The sequence below is a fragment of the Saccopteryx leptura genome, chromosome 6, assembly GCF_036850995.1.
Source record: "Saccopteryx leptura isolate mSacLep1 chromosome 6, mSacLep1_pri_phased_curated, whole genome shotgun sequence".
Classification (NCBI taxonomy): Eukaryota; Metazoa; Chordata; class Mammalia; order Chiroptera; family Emballonuridae; genus Saccopteryx; species Saccopteryx leptura.
Genome location: NC_089508.1, coordinates 77,876,909 through 77,895,368, shown reverse-complemented (window position 1 = coordinate 77,895,368; position 18,460 = coordinate 77,876,909). Strand labels below are relative to the sequence as shown.

The 18,460-nt window shown below is 44.0% G+C and overlaps 1 protein-coding gene across 3 annotated transcripts in view; it reads left to right on the top strand.

The window, feature by feature from the left end:
• The first annotated feature begins 1,149 nt into the window (after nucleotides 1-1,149).
• SNAP23 (synaptosome associated protein 23) overlaps nucleotides 1,150-18,460 on the top strand; it is a 52,466-nt gene continuing 35,155 nt past the window's right edge. For 2 of the 3 annotated variants that reach the window (XM_066342183.1, XM_066342180.1), the window contains exon 1: nucleotides 1,150-1,256. The gene's annotated coding sequence lies outside the window, so the exon portion shown is untranslated. Of the gene's footprint in view, nucleotides 1,300-18,460 lie in introns of all 3 variants that reach the window. The other variant, XM_066342182.1, reaches the window with a different exon arrangement.

Sequence of the window (18,460 nt, the reverse complement as noted above, 5' to 3'; positions counted from 1 at the left end):
CTGCAATCTATCTTTCAACCTCATCATTCTACCACATAGTTTTCACTAGGATCACCAGTGACCTCTGTGTTACTAAATTCAGAAAGATATTTCTCAGGCTTCATCTTCCTTGATCCCTTAGGAAACACTATTCCTTCTTTGAATCTTTCTTTCAAAATTCCAACGCTGTTCTTTATTCTTAGAGTTGATTGGAAAGATTCCTGTACCTGCTTAAAACCCTTCAATAGCTCTCAATGGCCAGAGTATAAAGTCCAGGCTCACTAGTCCAAAAATACAAGACCTTCCTAGATCTAGCCATGGCCGACTTTCTAAAATTTATTCCCTCCTTCACCCGGAGATATATGATGAGCTCTAAGCCTCTAGCCAGGATGAACTACAAGGAATTTCCAGAAGGTGCCATGATATTCTTGGCATAAGTTCTTCCCAATGAACAGTCTGGAAAAGTCTATCTCCCTCTCTCCCGGACCTCGGGGGAATTCCTTATCCTTAATGGTTCAAAAGTCACTTCCTTGCCTGATCTGTGGTGACGCAGTGGATAAAACATCGGCCTGGAACGCTGCGGTCTCTGGTTCAAAACCCTGGGCTTGCCTGGTCAAAACACATATAGGAGTTGATGCTGTTCCTCCCATCTTCTTTCTCCTCTCTAAAATGAATAAATAAAGTCTTTTTTAAAAACCAACAAATGCAATGTGTGGACCTTGTTTGGAATGCTGATGTAAACAAGCTTAAAAAAAAAAAAAACTTTTAAAAAAAAGTCCCTTCCGGAACCCTTCCAGGCACCCCTAAAACAAGGTGCTTTGTTCACCGTGCGCCAAGAATGTCTCAGATTTTCTATATGCTATCCACTACAATTTGTTTACATGCGTATTTCCCAGTCCAGACAGATCAAAAGACCCTGGAGGGCAGAGAAGGCATTCCATTCACCTTCTTTCTTCAGCGTTTATCCTGCACAGAGCCTGGTAAACGCTTTGCCCTCACTAAATGTTTGTTGCACGAACACTTCACACCTGCCAACGAGACTCCCATTATCCCGTTAACTGGTGAGTCCCCTAGATCTCCGCCTGCGTGGCCCGGATATTTAAATCCCCAGCACCGTGATTGGTTCCAACTGCAGGGGTGTGTCCGTGCCCGCGGCTCCGAAAAAGTGCGCAGGCGCGCGACTTCGGGGCACGCAGGCGCAAGAGGGGCGCCGCGCCTAGTTGGGTCTGGTGGTGTCCTAGCTGCCGCGGCCGGAGAGGAGTGACCGGAACTGCTTGGTGAGTCTCCAGAAGTGGGGCTGAGGGAGCTGGCTGGGATGAGGTGAGGATCATGCCCCAAGAAGAAAAAGCATTTCGTGACGGTTGAAAAGTTGGTGGGGTCGGGCTTTAGGGAGAATGGGATGTTCTGACCCGGACTCGTCAGGTCGGGCCCGGAGAGAGGACGCGAGGCATTGGGAGACTCTCGAGGGGCTGGCGGAGGAAGGGTAGCGGGACGGTGGGTCTCTGAGCCCTTTCTTGAACCAAGCTAAAGTAAACTCTTACTCCTTCACCTCCCATCCCCATCGTGTTGCTGTGGTAGGAATTAATAGACTGTCCGGTGACTACAGTGATAAGATAACTCTGAACTACGGTGGTTGCTTGAAGAGGGTCTCTCAGGTTCATTGCCTCGGAGAGTCCATGCTCTCTAGGAAAGTACATTCTTACCTCAGGCCTTTACCGCAGACGCAACCCCCACCCCCGCCAAAAAAACAGGATTGGTAAAATGAGTTTCACAATTCGAGGTTGTAGTAGTGGGCAGTGGAAGGAAGTACTGGAAAGTGCTGTTTTCACCTCGTCGTTTTTATTGTCATTGGTTACCACAATGTTAGGAAAGGCAGGCGAGCGAGGGTAGAGGAAAACGAAAGACATTCAAGTTGGGAAGAGAAACTTGCCTGTTGCTACTTATCTCCTCCGTTGGGAGGGGGGCGACTGGGAGAGGGGAGTTGGATATTGGCAGCTTCTGACAGTGTTCCCTCGAAATTATGAAAATAATGTAGCTTCTTAGTAGCAGATATTTCAAGAATTAAGAAGGATATTACTTCTTCTGTCCTGGTGCTCTTAAGAGTGGTTTTCAGATGTTCCAGTAAAATACCGTAGATACAGCCAGATGGAAATGGTTCTCCCACGTTCTTGCCCAGCTCGTACCTGTGTTTGAAATTCATGAAATATCATTAGCTAGAATACTTTGGAATCTAATCTTAAAATACCTCATACTAAAATTTAAAAATTTTAATATTTCTGCCACCGGCAGAATTGATATCTAAGCATCCAGTGATCACTTGTCATTCATTCTTTTGGCCAGAAGTAATGAGAAAAAACACATATATGTAAATATTAGCAAATATGAGGAGAAACGCTTCTTCTTACATTACCATGCTCCTTTGATGGGTCACGTGAAAGTAAATAAAATGGCCACATTAAACCGACAGTTTGACTATTTATTGGTGTTTCTATGATTTTTTTTAGGTGCTTTTCATACAGTTATGTACTAGAAAATTGCTGTTATCTTAGTTTCAGACTAGGAAAAACTTTTGCCATTATTTTCTTAACAATAGTACACTCTTTTCTATAAATGGTAGACTTTCTGTATGCATCCTAGTGTTTGTTGATTTTACTCTGAATGAACTTAAGCATAATAACAAGCTCACTCATGTAAAGGTCACATAGTTTTTTCTTTTTTTAGCGAGAGAGACAGACAGGAAGGGAGAGAGATGAGAAGCATCAACTCATATTTGTGTCACCTTAGTTGTTCATCGATTGCTTTCTCATATGTGCCTTTTGGGAGGGGGGGACGGCATGCTCCAGATGAGCCAGTGACCCCTTGCTCGAGCCAGCGACCATGGGGTAATGTCTATGATAACCATGCTCAAGCTGGTGAGTCCAAGCTCAAGCTGGATGAGGCCAAGCTCAAGCCAGCGACCTTAGAGTTTCAAACCTCAGTTCTCAGCATCCCAGTCGGATCCTGTATCCACTGTACCACCACCTGGCCAGGCGGTCACATATTTTCTAATGATTCAGAACACAACATTGAGTCCAGAAGAAAGCAAACAAACAAACAAACAAAACAGGTCTTATTCCTCGTGGGACAGCTGTCGGTTCTTCACTTATGAACTACATACCATCATCATAAAATTTGCCTTTTAGAAGTGTCTATGTTATTTCATATTTTTAATGGATTTTTAAAAAAAAACATGACCGGCCCTGGCCGGTTGGCTCAGCGGTAGAGCGTCGGCCTAGCGTGCGGAGGACCCGGGTTCAACTCCCGGCCAGGGCACACAGGAGAAGCGCCCATTTGCTTCTCCACCCCTCCGCCGCGCTTTCCTCTCTGTCTCTCTCTTCCCCTCCCGCAGCCAAGGCTCCATTGGAGCAAAGATGGCCCCGGCGCTGGGGATGGCTCTGTGGCCTCTGCCTCAGGCGCTAGAGTGGCTCTGGTCGCAACATGGCGACGCCCAGGATGGGCAGAGCATCGCTCCCTGGTGGGCAGAGCGTCGCCCCATGGTGGGCGTGCCGGGTGGATCCCGGTCGGGCGCATGCGGGAGTCTATCTGACTGTCTCTCCCTGTTTCCAGCTTCAGAAAAATGAAAAAACAAACAAACAAACAAACAAAAAAAAACATGACCGCCCTGGCCGGTTGGCTCAGTGGTAGAGTGTCCGCCTGGCGTGCAGGAGTCCCGGGTTCGATTCCTGGCCAGGGCACACAGGAGAGACGCCCATTTGCTTCACCACCCCTCCCCCTCTCCTTCCTCTCTGTCTCTCTCTTCCCCTCCCGCAGCAAGGCTCCATTGGAGCAAAGATGGCCCGGGAGCTGGGGATGGCTCTGTGGCCTCTGCCTCAGGTGCTAGAATGGCTCTGGACACAACAGAGCAACGCCCCAGAGGGGCAAAGCATTGCCCCCTGGTGGGCATGCCAGGGTGGATCCCGGTCGGGCGCATGCGGGAGTCTGACTGCCTCCCCATTTCCAGCTTCCGAAAAATGAAAAAAAAACAAAAAACATGACCATTTTCCAAGGTGATAATCTGTGAAATCATGGTTGTGATGTATTTTATACCTTTTTCTAGTATATATTATGGTAATATGCAAATATTAATTTTTAAAATAAAATTAAATATAACTTTAATAAATATAAATTTAATAAAATTAAATACTTAAATATTAATTACTGTTGCTTATGTGATGACTAAAACCTTAACTTATTCTTGTTCTGCACTTTGGAGAATACTGCTTTAGGGCCAAATCTATTCATTTTAAAAATAAAGTGAAGAGTGGACTACCTAAATTCTTTTAAATTTTTATTTATTGATTTTAGCAAGAGAGGAAAGGAGAGAGAGAGAGAGAGAGAAAGAAACACTGATCTGTTCCTGTATGTTCCCTGACTGGGGATTGAACTAGCAACCCTCTGCGCTTTGGGACGATGCCGACTAAACTATCCAGCCAGGTCTGGACTACCTGAATTCTAAGGCCAAAGGACTTCAAATTTTGTGAGCCCTATGATGGCCTTCACTGTTATAACACAGTTTTGGTAAATTTACTTATTTGATTTCACCAGGTGAAAGTACTATATATTAGAACAGCAAAAGAATAAAAAGGATATGAACTCTTTGACATTTTTGTGAAATCAGCTGCCTGCCTGCCTGCCTTCCTTCCGTCCTTCCTTCCTTCTTTTTCTTTCTTCCGATTAAAGCACTTTGGTTCCAGTGTTTTAAATTCTGGAAACCTATTTTTAGCTGTATTTGTACTCTGCATTTTGTATATATAAGTTGGTATAAATGATATTGCTTGCATCCTAAAGAATGCTGAACTTTTTACTCCAGTGCCATAATTTGTTTCTTGGTCTGTAGATTGACAGAGGAGTAGATGACAAGGACTGGTATTTTCTTTGTCATGATGGGTAGTGGCTTGAAACGGATGGATCCAGTACCTCCTACAATTGAAGGAAAAGGTTTGTGGAGCCAGGAAATAGCATGTACTGTGTAATATTGGGGGTGGGAATGGTGTTCATTTGCATTCATTTAAATTCACTGATATTTTGGTTTTGATTTTAATTTAGGTTATGTTGGTATTAAATATTTAAATCACTGATCACTGTATTTTTCTGGAATTCCCTCATCTTGTTGGCTTTGTGAGTTCTGTAACTTAGATTTAAAGTTTGTTTTAAATTTATTTTATCCTGACCTGTGGTGGCGCAGTGGATAAAGAGTCGACCTGGAAATGCTGAGGTTGCCGGTTCGAAACCCTGGGCTTGCCTGGTCAAGGCACATATGGGAGTTGATGCTTCCTGCTCCTCCCCCCTTCTCTCTCTCTCTCTCTCTCTCTGTCTTCCTCTCTAAAATGAATAAATAATAAAAAAATTAAAAAAAACAACAAAACTTTAAATTTATTTTAATAATGTTTTTTTTTTATTTTATTTTAATTTTATTCATTTTTTAGAAAGGAGAGAGAGAGGGAGAGAGAGAGAGAGAGGAGAGAGATAGAGAGAGAACAGGGGGAGGAGCAGGAAGCATCAACTCCCATATGTGCCTTGACCAGGTAAGCCCAGGGTTTCGAACCAGCGACCTCAGCATATTTTAATAATGTTTTGACAATTGAGATTACCTTTAGATGGCCCCTTGATATTTACTTTTTTTTTTTTTTTTTTTTTTTTTTTTTTTTTTCCTGAAGCTGGAAACGGGGAGAGACAGTCAGACAGACTCCCGCATGCGCCTGACCGGGATCCACCCGGCACACCCACCAGGGGCGATGCTCTGCCCACCAGGGGGCGATGCTCTGCCCCTCCGGGGCGTCGCTCTGCCGCGACCAGAGCCACTCTAGCGCCTGGGGCAGAGGCCAAGGAGCCATCCCCAGCGCCCGGGCCATCTTTGCTCCAATGGAGCCTTGGCTGCGGGAGGGGAAGAGAGAGACAGAGAGGAAGGAGGGGGTGGGGGTGGAGAAGCAAATGGGCGCTTCTCCTATGTGCCCTGGCCGGGAATCGAACCCGGGTCCCCCCCGCACGCCAGGCCGACGCTCTACCGCTGAGCCAACCGGCCAGGGCCGGCCCCTTGATATTTATAAAATAAAATCCAAACTTCTGGTATAATATACAAAGACCTTCACAACCTGTCTCCTATCTACCTTTTATTTTTTATTTTTTTAAATTGATTTTAGAGAGAGGAATGGGGGAGAGAAACAGAAACATCAATCTGTTCTTGTATGTGCCCTGACCAGGGATCGATCCGGCAACCTTTGTACTGGGATGATACTCTTACCCCGTGATGGCGAACCTATGACACGTGTGTCAGCACTGACACGTAGCCATTTTCGATGACATGTGGCCACATACCAGAGAAGTATGGGGCCGCATGCCGAGAAGGATGTTTCATCCTCGGCTCCTGCATGGCCAGGTACAGTAGCCAAGGATGAAACATTTGCTGTAGTGTAGACACTCTGTGCCGCAGGTCTGTAGGCCAAAACAACAGAACTCCGGCACAGAGCGTCTAGCTCTGGGACTTCAGTTAGGCCGTTGGGGGATCTTTGACCTCACTTCCTGCCGGCGGAGCAGAATGCCGGGAGGGACACATCTCTGGGGGCCCTGTGATTACCATTACCAGCAACCACATACCACAGCAACCATCATCCAATCTAATGTTCTGGGGTGTCATGGATTTCTAATTTTTATTGTACTTTTCTGAAGTTGGAAACAGAGAGGCAGTCAGACAGACTCCCGCATGCGCCTGACCGGGATCCACCCAGCATGCCCACCAGGGGGCAATGCTCTGCCTACTTGGGGTTTCGCTCTGCTGCAACCAGAGCCATTCCAGTGCCTGAGGCAGAGGCCACAGAGCCATCCTCAGCGCCCTGGCCAACTCTGCTCCAATGGAGCCCTGCTGCGGGAGGGGAAGCGAGAAACAGAGAGGAAGGAGAGGGGAAGGGGTGGAGAAGCAGATGGGTACTTCTCCTGTCTGCCCTGGCCGGGAATCGAACCTGGGACTTCTGCACGCCAGGCCGACACTCTACCACTGAGCCAACCGGCCAGGGCTAAAGTGTCGTGGATTTCTAATTGACCATCATTACTGAGATAAGTGAGGGGGAGGCTGGGAGAGGCAAGGGCCTGTGCTATGGGTGCTGTTTCCCGCCATTAGAAATAGCGGCAGCCTGGCCGGTTGGCTCAGCGGTAGAGCGTCGGCCTGGCGTGCGGGAGGGACCTGGGTTCGATTCCCGGCCAGGGCACATAGGAGAAGTGCCCATTTGCTTCTCCACCCCCACCCCCTCCTTCCTCTCTGTCTCTCTCTTCCCCTCCTGCAGCCAAGGCTCCATTGGAGCAAAGATGGCCCAGGCGCGCTGGGGATGGCTCCTTGGCCTCTGCCCCAGGCGCTAGAGTGGCTCTGGTCGTGGCAGAGCGACGCCCCGGAGGGGCAGAGCATCGCCCCCTGGTGGGCAGAGTGTCGCCCCTGGTGGGCTTGCCGGGTGGATCCCGGTCGGGCGCATGCGGGAGTCTGTCTGACTGTCTCTCCCCGTTTCCAGCTTCAGAAAAATACAAAAAAAAAAAAAAGAAAGAAATAGCAGCAGCCATCTTAATTTAATAAGATGCAACTTGCAGAATTTCAAGACAGAATCTGGGCTCCAGTGTTTGTTGACTTGAGGTCAAAGCTTGCGAATCTGGAAAGGTGCTGCTTGGAGAATCAAGAGGAGTGCCACTACGAACAGGAAATTTGGAGTGCCTGGAACCAATTACCAGACACTTTTAGCACCCTGAAAAATATAGCAATGGCTTTACTCACAATTTTTCGCTCTACGTACTTTTGTGAGACCTTATTTTCAGTGTTAAATAATATCAAAACCAACAAAAGAACCAGATTGACAGATGAAGTTAGTAGCACTTGCTTGGGCTTGAAGTATACAAAATACCAACCTTCAATTGAAGATTTAGCTAATGAAATTCAGCAACAAAAAGTCACTAATAGGCAGGTTAGTTAAAGAATTCCCCCTCCCTCTCACTTATCTTAGTTCATGGCACTCCACACAAGTTAAATAATATCAAGACCAACAAAAGAAACCGACTGACAGATGAACAAAGAAGTTACTAGGCAGGTAAGTTTTGGTTTATTAAATACAGTTATATATTATAATTCTATATTTTATGTTATTTAAACTATAAATATCATGAAATTATGGTTTTTTTCTCAAAGTGGCACACCACCTGAGTTATGCTTGGTTTTTTGGTAAATTTTTTTTTTCTACCACCCTTTTGGTGAATTTTGACACACCAAGCTCAAAAGATTGCCCATCACTGCTCTAACCAATGGGCTCTTGGGCCAGGGCTCCTGTCTCCCTTTTAAAGCCATGCTGCTCCACATGTATACATGTTAAATTATTTTCTTTTTTAAAAATGTTCTTTTGATTTTAGAGAGAGAGGAAAGGAAAGTGAAAGACAAGAACATCAATCTGTTCCTGTATGTGCTGACCAGGGATTGTCCTGCGCTTCAGGACAATCTGAGCTATCTGGCCAGGGCTATATGCTACATTCTTGCATGACTATTGAGGCCTACACTATGGCACTTCTTTGATAATCTAAAAATCACAATTTCTTTAGAACTGATCATGCTTATACTTTTATTCCCAAATCAAAAGCATGAGATGTTAAAAAAATTATAATAGCTTTATTGAGCACTATATGACAGCCAAATGCTTTGCATGAATTACCTCAGTCCTTATAACATTTGAAGTAAGCATTATATTCTCATGTAATGAGAAAACTGAATCACAGAGAAGTTAAGTAACATTCAGGATTTGAAACCATTATGCCTCCAAATACTGGGCATTTAACCACTACACTCTGTTGCCTTTTGTTTAAACAAGAATGCCACTCTTTTAATCTACTGTAGGGGGATATTCTTTACCAGAGACATGAGTACTTATGCTTTCTATCTGTGTCATCTGACCTCTGGGATCAGAATATTTGAGAACCTAAGTAGAAAGCTTCTAGTTGAGCTTAGAATCAGAACCAAAATTTCAGGTGGGTGAATATTTTATTTTGGCAAAGTGAAACCTTGCCAGTCATCCCCACCTCATACTTGGTATCTCCCTGGCAGATATACTTATTTCTGTCAGAATTGAGTCTCTCTACCCTGGAAAATGAATGCTGCATTCTTCTTTTTTTCTTTATTAAGGCTTTGTTCATTTTAGAGAGGAGAGAGAGAGGGAAGAGGGGAAGGAGCAGGACCAGGCAAGCCCAGGGTTTTAAACCTGCGACCTCAGCTTTCCAGGTTGACGCTCTCCACTGTGCCACCACAGGTCAGGCTAATGCTGCATTCTTGTGCCTCTTATCTTTCATACGGAGCATTCTTTTTCTATTCTCATAGCCTTTCTTTTAGACAGGGTCAGTATAATTGATTAATTGATTATAATCACACCTAGATATGCTACCTCAGGATTGTAACCTGGTCACTTAGAGTAAAATTCTGGAAATTCCAGACTTGAGCAGGACTTGAAAATTAGATGCTGGACATTGGGCAATTAAGTTACAATAGATACTTCCATAAAACTGAAGTGTAATTTTGGTCTTTTTGGTTCATGTTTTTTTTGGTGATACTTCTCACTCAGCAGTATATAGTCATGTGCTTGAATCATGTGCTTCAGTGCTCTTTCAAACCAAGATATTTAATAGATATGATTTAGTGGTGTACTTATATTTACATTATTTTGGGGCCTCAAGATAAGAATAATGCCTGACCAGGCGGTGGTCCAATGGATAGAGTGTCGGATTGGGATGCGGAGGACCCAGGTTTGAGACCTCGAGGTTGCCAGCTTGAGCACGGGCTCATCTGGTTTGAGCAAAAGCTCACCAGCTTGGACCCAAGGTCGCTGGCTTGAGCAAGGGGTTACTCAGTCTGCTACATGGTCAAGGCACATATGAGAAAGCAATCAATGAACAACTAAGGTGTCGCAATGAAAAACTAATGATTGATTCTTCTCACCTCTCTCCCTTCCTGTCTGTCTGTACCTATCTATCCCTCTCTGACCCTCACTCTGTCTCTTTAAAAAAAAAAAAGAAGAATAGTTAGAGTTGTTTCTGCAGAAGGAAGTTGAAAGGAAACTCAAAAGAGGAAGTAAAAGGAGGAAACTAGCCTTAACATAAATAAGACTTATCCCAATGCCTTTAGGAAGAATTAAATTTCCTAACCAGAGCATAGATTATTTGTGGCCTAACCTAGAGTATTTAGAATATTTTGGAATTCTATGCACCTATACTTTTTTTTTTTTTTTTTTTTTACAGAGTCAGAGGGAGGGATAGATAGGGACAGACAGACAGGAACGGAGAGAGATGAGAAGCATCAATCATCAGTTTTTTTTTTGTTGTAACACCTTAGGTGTTCATTGATTGCTTTCTCATATGTGCCTTGACCGTGGGGCTACAGCAGACCAAGTAACCCCTTGCTTGAGCCAGCGACCTTGGGTCCAACCTGGTGAGCTTTGCTCAAACCAGATGAGCCCGCGCTCAAGCTGGCAACCTCGGGGTCTCGAACCTGGGTCCTCTGCATCTCAGTCTGATGCTTTATCCACTGCGCCACCGCCTGGTCAGGCCACCTATAGTTTTTGAGTATGTATATGGACATTCTTTCTTCCTTTCTACCTACCTTCCTTCTTTCCTTCATGTGTGAACTGTTTTTTTTTTAATTGATTGATTTTAGAGAGGCAGAGTGAGGGGGGGGGAGAGGCATTCATTTTGTTGTTCCACTTGGTTGTGTATTCATTGGTCACTTCCCGTATGTGGCCTGACCAAGGAATTGAACTTGCAGCCTTGGTGTTTCAGGATGATACTCTTATCTGACTGAGTTAACTGGCCAGGACTGTGTGAACATTTTTAGCATTTCATATTAATAATGGAACCTAAGAGCCTAACCAGGTGGTGGCGCAGTGGATAGAGCATCAGACTGGGACATGGAGTACCCAGGTTCTAAACCTTCAGGTCGCCAATTTGAGCGTGGGGTTGCTGGCTTCAGCGTAGAATCATAGACATGACCCCATGGTCGCTGGCTTGAGCCCAAGGTTGCTGGCTTGAGCCCTAGGTCACTGGCTTGAGAAAAGGGTCACTAGTTCTGCTGTAGCCCCCCCCCCCCCGCCTCCCATCAAGGCACATATGAGAAAGCAATCAATGAACAACTAAGGAGCTGCAATGAAGAATTGATGCTTCTCATCTCTCTCCCTTCCTGTCTGTCTGTCCCTATCTGTCCTTCTCTCTGACTCTCTCTTTGTAAAAAAAAAAAAAAAAGGAACCTAAGAGTAAAAGTATATTCCTAAAAAGAAACTAAATTCTTTTACCTAGTAAGTAATGTTCTGTATCTGATTTCCTACTTTGCTCTCTGTAATCCTTTCTTCCATTCCTCACATTCATTCTCTATTACTCATCTCTAGAGTCTCCAAGAAAGAGCTGCTTAGGTGTATTGTTCATATACTTGTACTTCATTAGTTGTCGAGAATGGCACCTAATAACTCATGGCATGAGATACATACCAAGTGTGAGGTAGGCATGATTGGCAAGGCTTCAACTGCCTGAACAAAATATTCATCCCAAGTACCATATTTTGGCCTGATTCTAAGATTACCTATAAGCTTTCTGATTAGCTTCTCAAACATTCTGATGCCAGGAGTCAGATATCACAGATAGAGAACATAAAAGAAATTCTCAGTTCATTAATAATTTTCTGTTATTTTAAAAAATGTATTTATCGCTTTGACTGAGAAAGGAAGAGAGATAGAAACATTGATTTGTTGTTTCACTTATTTTTGTGTTCATTGGTTGAATCTTATATGTGCCCTGACTGGAGATCAAACCCAAAACCTTGGTGTATTGGGACAACACTCTAACAACTGAGCTATTTGGCCAGGTCCCATTAATAATTGTCCTTTTATGAGTCTTAACTCTGTGCTAGGCACTGTACTAAGGACTTTATGTATATTACTAATTTTATTTCTTTTTTTTTTGTGGCAGAGACAGAGTCAGAGAGAGGGACAGACAGGAAGGGAGAGAGATGAGAAACATCAATTCTTTGTTGCGGTTCCTTAGTTGTTCATTGATTGATTTCTCATATGTGCCTTGACCTGGGGGCTACAGCAGACCGAGTGACCCCTTGCTCGAGCCAGCAACCTTAGGCTCAAGCTGGTGAGCCTTGCTCAAACCAGATGAACCTGCGCTCAAGCTGCCGACCTCGGGGTCTCGAACCTGGGTCCTCCACATCCCAGTCTGATGCTCTATCCACTGCACCACCGCCTGGTCAGGCACTAATTTTATTTGTGAATCAACCCCAAGAGGTAGATCTGTTAACCTAATGAATGAGGAAATTGAGACTTGAATATGTTAAGTAAATTGCCTGGGTATCAGAACTAGGATGAATTCAAGGTCTATGAGAGTCTGTGTTATTAACTACTACATGATGCTTGCTCAAAACAATTTATTAAATTATCTCACCTCACCCTGGCCGGATACCTTGGTTAGTTAGATCAGTGGTCCCCAACCTATTTTGGGCCACGGACCAGTTTAATGTCAGAAAATATTTTCACGGACTGGCCTTTAGGGTGGGACGGATAAATGTATCACGTGACCAAGACAAGCGTTAAGAGTGAGTCTTAGATAGATGTAACAGAGGAGAATCTGGTAATTTTTAAAAAATAAAACATCGTTCAGACTTAAATATAAATAAAATGGAAATAATGTAAGTTATTTATTCTTTCTCTGTGGACCAGTACCAAATGGCCCATGGACCAATACCGGTTCACAGCCCGGGGGTTGGGGACCACTGAGTTAGATCATTAACCTGGAGCACAGAGGTTGCCAGTTCGATCCCCAGTCAGAAAACAGACAGGAACCCTGCTCTCTCCTTTTCTCTCTCTAAAATCAATAAAATAAACATTAAAAAAATTATCTCATCCATAAATAGCTTAGTCAGAGAAGAATTAATGACTGCAATCATATTCAACCCAACTAGCCCTTAACAGTAGTTTATATAGTCTTAGCCTTAGACTAAGAAGACTATAGTCCAATAGAGAGGCAGCATTTATATTCATAAACCGAATAGAAAACAAACAAAAAATATGAAAAGGAAAAGTATATATTTGGGCATAGTGGAAAAGAGTGCTCTATTTTCTGTCTCCTAACTACAATGTATTATAAAATACACATTACAGGAGAAACAAGTCTAGTTTTCTTGACACCAAAATAATTTCCCTTACTTAATAGTATAACATGAAAAATGCTTGGATTGTATTAAGAGGGATATATTCTAGAACTAGGCTTCCTTTCTGCCATGTTTACAGTCTGGGCAGGCTTCTGACTCCTCATTGCTCTTTATCTGTCAGTATAAATGAGTTTTCAACTCCCTTGGAAAGATCACCATATAGCTAGATGGTAGTTTTCACCATAATTTTCTTCTGATAGCCCTGTACTATAGTTTTCCTCTTCAGTTGGGCTATAGTATGGCTTGCCTTCCTAAGACCACAGGCCTCTGCAAACAACTTTCTCTTTCTCTTTCTCTTTCTCTTAGCAACCATCAAGTCTGTTCCAAGAAGGCTCCCAACCGCATCTTTTCCCATGGCCAGAAGGGATTGTATATTATAGAAGGAGACAATTCTGCTTGACCAGGTGGTGGCTCAGTGGATAGAGAGTCAGCCTGGGATACAGGGTCCTAGGTTCGAAACCCCAAGGTCACTGGCTTGAGTGTGGGCTCTTCCAGCTTGAGCAAGGGCTCACTGGCTTGGCTGGAGGGCCCCCTTCCCCCATCAAGGCACATATGAGAAAACAATGAACAACTAAGGTACCACAATGAAGATTCGATGTTTCTCATCTCCCTCCCTTCCTCTCTGTCCCTCTTTGTCTCTTTCTCTCTTGCTGAAAAAAAAGAGACAATTCTCTGAGATGATAAACAGAAACATTGTTCCTAGATAATTGATTGGCTAATTAAGCAGAAATTTCTGAGGCTTGTATTACCAAATGGTGTTCCATGGAACCTTGTTTACTTGAGATTAATAAAAATATTCTTGGAAGGAAGGATTTTATGGCCGTCTACATTTGACTGGAATAGCCACAGTGAAACATATTTCTTCACTGCTTCAGTACTTATGATTTGCAACCAAAAATTTAATTATCCAACCAATCCATGATATCAGGAAATATATAAAAACTAGGAAGTTGGGAGATATAAGAGCTAAATATCTTCATTGTAGAAAGTCAGTGGATGATATCCAAAATTAAAAATCTCAAGAAATGCCTGACCAGGTGGTGACACAGTGGATGGAGTGATGACCTGGGACACTGAGAACCCAGGTTCGAAACCCTGAGGTTATTGGCTTGAGTGTGGGATCATAGACGTAACCCCTTGGTCACTGGCTTGAGCCCAGACGTCTTTGGCTTGAAGCCCAAGGTAGATGGTTTGAGCCCAAGGTTACTGGCTTGAGCAAGGGGTCACAGACTTGGCTGGAGCCCTCCCTCCCTCAGGTCAAGGCACATATGATGAAGCAATCAATGAACAACTAAAAGTGCTGCAACTACAAGTTGATGTTTCTCATCTCTCTTCTTTCCTGTCTGTCTGTCTAAAAAAAAAAAAAAGAAACAACACTATAAACATATGATTTAGAAATGTGGAGTTAAACACTAGAGCAACTAGTACTATTGAAAATTTTGCTCTGGGGTCCTGGGAGCAAGAATTGGTTTGGGACAGGAAGGAGGGCAGAGGAAATGCTATTTTTAAGATTTTATTACTTGATTTGAGAGAGAGGAAAGAAAGTGTGTGTGTGGGGGAGCAGGAAGCATCAGCTTATTGTAGTTGCTTCTCATTTGTGCATTGACTGGACAAGCCTAGTTTTTTGTTCTTTTTTTAGATGAGAGGAAGGGAGATAAGTAGACTGCTGCCTGTGCCCTGACCAAGATCCACCCGACAACCCCGTCTGGGGCCAATGCTCTAGTACCAAGCTATTTTTAGTGCCTGCGGCTGATGCACTCAGATCAACAACCCAGCTTTCCTCGGTGCTTGGGGCCATACTGGAAGCAATTAGTATCAGTAAGAGGCAGAGAAGGGGGGAGGCAGGCGGACAGAAGCAGATGGTCACTGTGTGCCCTGACTGGGAATCGGACCCAGGATGTACATACTCTGGGCTGACACTATCCTCTGAGCAACTGGCCAGGGCAAGCCCAGGGTTTTAAACTAGCGACCTCAGCATTCCAGGTTGACATTTTATCCACTGAGCCACCACAGGTCAGGCAGAAGAGCTACACTGCTCACGAAAATTAGGGGATATTTCAAAATGAATGTGAAACGTGATAAAATATTCCCTAATTTTTGTGAGCAGTAGATTTGACTTCTCATTTGATTGAAATTAAATATAGAAGATTATAAAATCTTCAGAAGTAATTTTTACTGGCTGACTAACATTCCATCATGTAGTTATACTGTTGGTGGTGGTGAAGATGACACAAGATGTTAGACTGCTGGAGTCAGTCCAGACCTCGGTTCAGCAGCCTCGCTCCTTGGGTTCTGGCTCAGAAAGAATTCAAAGCCAAGACTCAAACTATAAGAGATAATTTGTTTGTTTTGAAGATTTTATTTATTGATTTTAAAGAAAGAAAGGAAGAGAGAGAAAGAAGAGAGAGAAGCGGAAAACATCTACTCATAGTAGTTGCTTCTTGGGTGTGCCTTGAACGGGCAAGCCCAGGATTTCGAACTAGTAACCTCAGCATTCCAGGTGCACAGTTTATCCACTGAGCCACCACAGGTCAGGTATATAAGATATAGTTTATTTAGAAAGTCACAGAGGTAGAAGTTAGTGTACAAGAAATGGGCTCAGGAAACAAGTTACAGAGGCAAAAGAAGGGGTTCTTGGAGTTTAGGAGAGAGAAGAGTAAAGGTAACCTGCCTGGTGGGGAAGAAGAGGGGAATGGGAAAGGTGCAGGCATGCTCCTGAGAGAGAGAGCTCACTAGGTCCTCAGTCCTAAATACCTTTAAGGGTGGAGATGTTAGGGGAGGTCCCAGGGGAGAATAACAATAGAATATTTATCAGTTAACAGACATGCAAGGAAGGTAAAGGATACCCTGGGGACAAAGTCGTCGTTTTCCCAGTTTTCCTCTTTAATAGGCCCCTGGGGCTTTCAGCCCTGGTGGCTTCTGTACCTGGCCCTATACTGCTAGTGCTCGACTTACGACCACGATTGGTTCCGACACACCCGTCGTAACACGATTTGGTCATAAGTTGAGTAGGCTATATGTACAATACTGTGAAATGATGTTATAAAAATCTTTAAGTCATATTTTATCATAATTTTCTTTCATTGTTATATATCATAATTTTCTTTGTTCATTTTATGCCATTTGTATCATCTCTACACCATTTTGTTTCTTTATTTTTTTTTTTTTTTACAGATAGTGTCAGAGAGAGGAATAGACAGGGACAGACAGACAGGAATGGAGAGAGATGAGAAGCATCAATCATCAGTTTTTCGTTGCGACACCTTAGTTGTTCATTGATTGCTTTCTCATATGTGCCTTGACCATGGGCCTTCAGCAGACCGAGTAACCCCTTGCTCGAGCCAGTGACCTTGGGTCCAAGCTGGTGAGCTTAGCTCAAACCAGATGAGCCCACGCTCAAGCTGGCAACCTCGGGGTCTCGAACCTGGGTCTTCTGCATCCCAGTCCGACGCTGTATCCACTGCACCACCACCTGGTCAGGCTGTTTCTTATTTTTACATTCATCAGGTTTAAGTAAAACACTGCATTACCAGTACAACTGGTTCAATATTTGCAAAGACAATTTCCTCTTGGTAGACTTCTTGGGAAGGGTTTGATGAAAAATATCCAAGACACAAAACACAAATTGCTGGACCGAGTCTGGGATAACAGTTGAAATGGTGCACACGGAGATGGTAGTGCTGCCGGAAGCTGGTCCGCACTGTCGTACGCCCAGCTGGGCAACGCTTGCATAGCGATTGTGGTCATAAAGTCGAATGGTCATAAGCTGCATAGGTCATAAGTCGATCAATATTTGTAGTCCTTGCTCTGGTGTTTGCCTACAACAATCATAAATTATTCAGTCACATACCCTGTTGTTGGTTTAGAGCACTTAAATATATTTTTTAATTAAAATTTTTTGTGTTAACATGGATTCAAGTGTTCCACTCAATATAATACCTTCTACCTGCAACAATGAGCCCCTCATTACTCTGCTTCCCCTTACCTCCCTCCCCTGCTTCCCTCTGGGACTTGGTGTCCTGTTATCTGTATCTATGTGTTATATATATATCATTTGGCTTATCCCTTCACCATTTCTGATATGGTCCCCTCATCCCCTTTTCCTCTGACAGCTGTCCCTTTGCTCCCTGTGACCCCGCCTCTGCCTCTATTCCATTCCTCAGTTCACCATGTTCATTAGATTTCTCATATAAGTGAGATCATATGATGTTTGTCTTTTTTTGCCTGGTTGATTTTTTTGTTGTTTTTTTTTTTGGTGACAGAGACAGACAGAGAGGGGCAGATAGACAGGAAGAGAGAGAAATGAGAAGCATCAATTTGTTGTGGCACCTTGGTTGTTCATTGATTGCTTTCTCATATGTGCCTTGACTGGGGGGGGGGGGGCTACAGCAGAGAAAGTGACCCCTTGCTCGAGCCAGCGACCTTGGGCTCAAGCTGGTAAGTCTTGCTCAAACCAGACGAGCCCACGCTCAAGCCAGCAACCTTGGGGTTTCAAATCAGGATCCTCTGCATCCCAGTCCGATGCTCTATCCACTGCACCACCGCCTGGTCAGGCTTGTTTCTTTCTGCCTTATTTCACTTAGCATAATAATTTCCAGGTCCATCTATGCCATCACAAAAGATAAGATTCCCTTCTTTCTTATGACCATGTAGTATTCCATTGTGTATATGTACTGTTGGGCAGATAAAATAAATTATGCTCACTTTGTTAAAGATGGCGCTGCCCACGTGGAACCTCGTCACCCAGGTGATTGCTTGGGATGGGTGTGATTATTTAATATGTGTTGGGGGAGGGCTTTCGTGACCAAAGGTTTTAAAGGGAAGAGAGATCACATTGTCTTGGGGGAAGAGTGATTACGTTCTAGGAAGAGCCCATGCTGTAGGAGAGCAGAGGAAGGCCACGTGAAGGAGAGGAGAAGCTGCCAAGATGGTAGAGTGCTGAGGGAGAAGCCAGTTTGTGCAGAGAGAAGGAAATGGGGAACAGAGGTGAATAAGGCTGGTGAGCTAGAAACCTTTGATTCTAGGAAACTCGGTAAATCAGTAGCTTTGTGAGCACTGAATGAGTGGGTTTTGGAGCCCAGTGTGTGTTTTTACTTGCCTGCTGGGTGCAAGCTAGGATTAAAGCTAATGACCCACCAGTTCTTGGCTCCGTTGTTTCATTACCGACTATCCGAATCCAATGTGAACCTGCATGGGCCAGGTGGCTGTGATGGTGGCCGTGGATACTGGCTTTAC